The sequence below is a fragment of the Mchenga conophoros genome, linkage group LG23, assembly GCF_057382185.1.
Source record: "Mchenga conophoros isolate Kocher_MC1m ecotype Shallow Benthic linkage group LG23, M_conophoros_male_GT1.1, whole genome shotgun sequence".
NCBI classification, from domain to species: Eukaryota; Metazoa; Chordata; class Actinopteri; order Cichliformes; family Cichlidae; genus Mchenga; species Mchenga conophoros.
Genome location: NC_140547.1, coordinates 53038149 through 53044121, shown reverse-complemented (window position 1 = coordinate 53044121; position 5973 = coordinate 53038149).

The following is a 5973-nucleotide window of genomic DNA, read 5'->3' as shown; positions in this document are numbered from 1 at the left end:
CAAAAGATGCGGAGTAATGTGATGGAAGCCCAGCTTTACTAGCTATTATATAGCCAAGGGTGGAGCTATGAGATCTAGGCGTACACAGCTCGGGTCATGAGGCTGAGGGATGCTCATGAGCCGGTGTTTTCATTCCAGTCGGTCAATGTGCGCACAGCCAGGAGTATTGGGTCAACAATTCAATACTTTATTGTCCCACAAGGGGGGATTAGTTTAGCAGCAAGGGCAACATTAAGAACAAACAAAACAATGATAAAAAGCCACAAGACAGTTATTTACTTGTCATTAGATGTAGCCAGAGTAATATGATGCTCACAAAAACGCACGGAGACGAACAATGACGAATAAATGAGCAGTGGCGTCATAATTGATCGTGACTAGTTCAATGGCTGATTTGCAGTAAGGTACAGTAGTCAGGCAAATTGAAGGCTAGCTATGAATGTATTAATGAATGACCACATTCTTCACACTCTTTATTACCGGTTCCTATTTTACCCTCTCACGGCTGCAGCCTTCCAGCTCCCAGCCGAACACACACCACCAACACCAACAGTCACGGCCCACTTCAGTCCTTTAAAGAGGCTTGTTGAGCCGATGCAGCTCCGGTGCGTCCGCCCCCGCGCTCCCGCAGCCGCGCCACCGACCCACGCCCTGCCACAGAACCAAAATACAAACTTAAATTTGCTTTCATGAGCACTGGTCGTGATAAATGTCAAGCTCGAACATCTAATTACACCATCGTGGTTTGTGTGTCTGATACCAGCTTCATTGATGTTCGTTGTTTCTGTATTTTATTGATCTGCTTCTGAATCACGGGCTGCACTCCTGTGAAGACTTCCTGTTTTATGAGCCAGGGGGATTTTACGTCTATTTTCAGACTTTCGTGGAGCTGAACTTAAAAGGTTTTGCATGTGTGGCGCTGTTAATTCAGGTTTGGATGTGCACATTTGTAAAATAGTTTTACATGCAGTCAGATTGCTTTGTATTTTTGTGTGGACTGGAGTATGCATTTGTGAGCCCTTTAAAGTTACGCACAAATCACTGTACACGATTGTAAATCTTACTTTATGCTCGTGGATCATATCATAAGCAATTGTGACCTTTTTTGAGGCAAATTTCTGTCCATATATAAACAATGACCAGCTAAGCTAACCCCATTAACGTCTGTGGGAGGAAGCCAGGGTACTCGGGGAGAACCCCACGCAGAAACGGCCCAGGCTGGATTTGAACTCAGGGCCCTCTTGCTTTGCTGACCACCACACCATCCTATTTTGAATTTTTTTCATGTAAATCGGGCCTTTATTTCACAGAATTTTAGTCAATGAAATATTTTACTGTTACTCTAGCTTGTGTTTCCTTGGTGTGTTTTCTGAGTGAATGAAAAAGGAGTCTACCTACTCTGTGCTTGTATGTGCTGCTTGATGCCAGCACAGGTTGCTACTCCATTAGTAGAAAGGAAACATTTATGTTCCTGAATCAGTGATTTTACACACTGGAGACATTTTTTCCGAGGATGAGAGCTTTTTCCTCAACATGACCAGGGCATAGCAGGGAATGTACTTGTCAGGGAATTCTAGCTGGTATGTTTAGTGGTAGCTGCAAACACCATTTTTATAGACTCCTCTATTAAAGTAACCACAAGCATATCTCTCATAAGTAAGCGGTTCACTGCTGGTTTCCTTGCCCAAGGAAAGGAGAAAAATGACGTTTTGGAAATTCTGAAGAGATCCTCCTTGGATTGTCAGTTCCCTCATGCCTGGCGTAAGGGCCCCCCTTGCACTGCTAGAGCATCCTGCAGTGTTAATAGGCGCTTTTTTCTCCGCTGCACTAGATTTCCAAACAGTCACTCATGCCTCCCCGCTCCCTCTCAGGTTTTATAGTACTGTCTTTGACCTAATGAGCCTTTACAGCTGAGATTTTTTACCTCTCAGAGGTTCAAAACGAGAGGCAGAGCAGGTTCATTACGCCTCTACATATACATTCAAACACAAGGCGATGAAATGCTCCGAGTGTTTTAACTAACAGTGGCTCCTCAGTGTACTCACTGGAGAAAATGACATGAAGCCTACAAGCAATCCTCTGAATTGTTTTCCGATTTGTTTTGCATCTGCCAGGGATAGTCCTAAAATAGGCTGTTAATGAAGTGAGTGTCTCCAAAGAAGTGGTGAGCTGCTGCTGCTGTGGTGGCCCACCCACTACAGGATGGAGAAAATCCCTCTGAGCCCCCCGGTGAGGGGTTTGGCTTACTCACAAATAAAAACAACATACTATGACAGCGTAGACTCACTATGTGTGTGTTGTGTCTGCCAGTGTTCTGGGGCTTTTTTCCCTCTTTTCCCAAAATGTCCTCTACACTTCGACTGGGAAGAACAACAGCATGAAAGCAGACTTTTGATAGAGCCTGTGATCCAGTGCATATGGACAGAGCCTTATCAGTTCTATTTCCCCACACGAAAGCCATTATTTTGGCCTTAATGCTGGTGGAGTCTTGGAGAACAAAAAGAACTACGTGCTTTGACCTTTACTCACAAAGTTCATCATTCATGGGAGATTTAGAAGTAATGCAATACTGAGTCTTCATCAAATTATTACAATTTCATTGTGAAACATTGCAAACATTCCCAGACAATAACGAGAGGTTTTGGATGCGTTTTAGCACGTCCTTACCTGCGATCATTTGAAGCACCGTGAAACTGGGGATTCCAATCAGAGGTTAATGTTGAATTGGGCTGGTGGGTGAACGAGGAGGTTTGTCTTTAAATAACTTCCAAATTGATTTGTTTCTGTTTGTTTCTTTGTGAACAATCTGTGCTGCTGCTGCTCCGCGACTCATTCTTCTTTGGGAATATAACAAACTGCATTCTACAGTATACCAGCAAATGCTACATGAGCTGTCGTGCTATGATTGATGCTTTCCACCTGCTAGAATAACAGCAACAGCTCCCACCTGCCTATTCACAACGTGTCTGCCTGCTCTCCACCTGCTGATGGTCTGCAACTCTCCTGCCTACTCAGTTCCTCCTTCTTGCTCTCTTCGCTCACCATAACAGTAAGACAGAGTCAGACACTTACACAACTCACCACTACAACACTTACCTGTTGGATCTCGCTAAGTGCTGCTCTCTTCTGTGGCAGAGCTCCTGTGATCCAATTCTCATTGAGGCTCTCCTTTACTCCCAGTTCCCTGCTTGATAACCGTTTCTCCTTCTCTGATGAACCCTACTGCAAACTCAGGCCTGAGTCTGCTCTCTGAGTCCTGCCTGATTCAATCCCTGGCTGTATTACTACATAACAGTAACAACTAAATATAAGCATACGTGCATATGTGTTGCTAGTAGGACTCAAACATGTCATAACTCACTGGATGTCCACTTTTGTGATGTTGAACGAGTTTTCACTTCAGCTCACCTCTGAACAAATTGCAGTAACTCTCTTGCATCCTGCCTCTCATTAAACACAACTAACATCCCTTGATGGTTCTTGATCTTGCATCCAACTATCTTTTCTATGGAGGTCCCTGATTCTTAATCTATAACCACGTGGGAATAGTAAGTGGAGCTGTGTTAATGTTGGTCCCATTAGTCCCAATCCCCATCTTCTGCTCAGTGAATGTATCTTCTGACAGGCACAGCTACGCATTTTTGGAGTTTGATTGCAGCCTCTGATCTCCAGCTCTAATAGTAATTTTGTATGGCTTCGCGGGCCAAATGTAATTAGGCTGCGGGCCAAATTTGGTGTGTGTCATCTGGAGGCATGGATACATAAAGCTGGGTATCCTTTGCATAGCAATGAAAATGTATGATATGTTTTCTAATAATACTACCAGCACGTGTAATATAAAAAATGATATTGGTCCTGGCACAGACCTCTGTGGAACTCCATAATTACCTTTAGTGTGTGAATATAATTCACTATTTACATGAACAAACTGGAAACTGTTGATTCTGACTGATATGACTCAAACCACTGCAGCACATTAATCTCTATGACAATAGGTGTTCACTCGTACTCTACCAAAAGCCCCTCCAGGGACAAATAATGATCAAGACTCCAGACTCAGATCAGCAAATTCCTCCACAGGTTAATGAACAGACTCCTTACTGCTTCACATTAAGGGGATTGTGGGTTTGAACCTGCTGACCGACTGGGGCCTTTCAGTCTGGAGTTTGCATGTTCTGTGTGTGTGCCTCCAAAGACATATTGGGGTAATAGGTGACTCTAAATTGGCCATGGTGTTGTTGGTAAATGGACTGGTTCTTAAATGGTGGTTTTCTACCCTGTCTGAGCACTCAAAGCGCTTTATACAACGTGCCTCATTCACCAGCACCCATTCATACAAGCACTGTGCCTTCCAAGGCTTTGGAACAGCTTACCACTCACTCTTCACACTAACAGCTTGAACCTCATCAGTTTGGACAAATGATGTTATTTTTGCTTAACTAAAAAGATTGCACACTTCCTCCACCACTCACATTTTGGGGGGAAAAACTGCAGCCGAACAACAAAGCAAAGCAAAAAAGTACTTAAGCTGAAGAAGTTTGGAAAGCTTACATTCCAATAACCCAAAGCTGTTTCCTCATGTGGAACCATCGCAACGTACTCTTGTAATTGTTCAGTATATAAACTTCCATCATGACTGTTACTAGAGAGAACAACATTCCCTGCCCATTACACACTCAGGAAACTTGTAGACCTCCTTTATGAGGTGTACCCCCATTGAGTGGGGTTTCCCTTCAGTAACAAGTGCCTGAAGCAGTGTGGAGCTCTCCTCACAGCTGCAAGGAGCCTGAAGGACCCCACACTGGAAAATGAGATTCCACCAGGACACATACAGAGAGGAAGACACACACACTGTTGTAAATCTAAAACAGACTTACAGTATGGTATTTTTTTATTCTATTTATTTATTCGTTTCTGCATTTGGGAAAACCTTGAAAAACAAGCAGATACCCTCTGGTACGATATGAGTGTTGGTGATGGTGAAGATTTACTGTCAACTAAAGAACCTCATTTTTAATGGCTGACATTTTGGAACATAGTGACAGGATGTTTAGGTTGTAAACAAAGCAACCAATTCATTGAACTTATCTAAATGGATTTAGATTAAACACTGAAAAAACAACTGAGATGACACTAATAATTTATAATCACTCATTTTTTGTTTTTCCTCCAAACAACTTCTCTGACTGTATCACTTTGTGGTTTTTCCAGCAAGTGAGTCCACAGTGGGCAGGTGTAGGTGAGATGTGGGGCTGTGTGGGCTGGGCAAACCCACATTAATCCCATGGATGTCCCAAGTGGGTGTGCCCACACACGGCAGTTTTGCCTTTTCTGGTCGTTATTTGGGATTTCTGATAAGAGCTGGCTTGTCCACAGAAGATCCCTGTGTGGTCCATGTAAGCTGCATTTGAAATGTGTTGTTTTTTTCTCATAGACACTGTCAACAGAACCCAAGCCGACCTGAAATGGTAGCTTCAGTGAACACATGGTTGAACAATGCTTGAGGCCAGTATTGGGGAAGCAGCAAAATACCTTTGCAAAATGTGACTTTTTATTTCATGTTCAAGAAAACCTTATGGGATTACCAGAATTTCTCCCCATCTTATGATTTGTAACAGGAAACAGCTGTTAGTAAAGAGTGTTCAATGGTCACTTTTTCAAGCCTGCTCTATAACGTTATTACTCCTTCTTGTTGAATAAACACATGACCAGTACGTTATTTCTTAAGTCTGATAGTGTTTGTCTACAATGGGGGGGCTTCAAAGCTGCTTGGAGATGAAGAGTGGCTACCACATTACAATCAGACATCAGACCAAGTGGGAAACAAATTGTTAGAGTTGTAGAGTTCGCAAGAAATAGCAAATTGAGAGAATCCTGAATATATCAGCTGCTACTGGAGTGAAAGGAAGTGAAGGTCAGTGATTAGTTGATGCCAACCAGGTATCTGAATGCAAACAGTATCAGTTCCTCCAA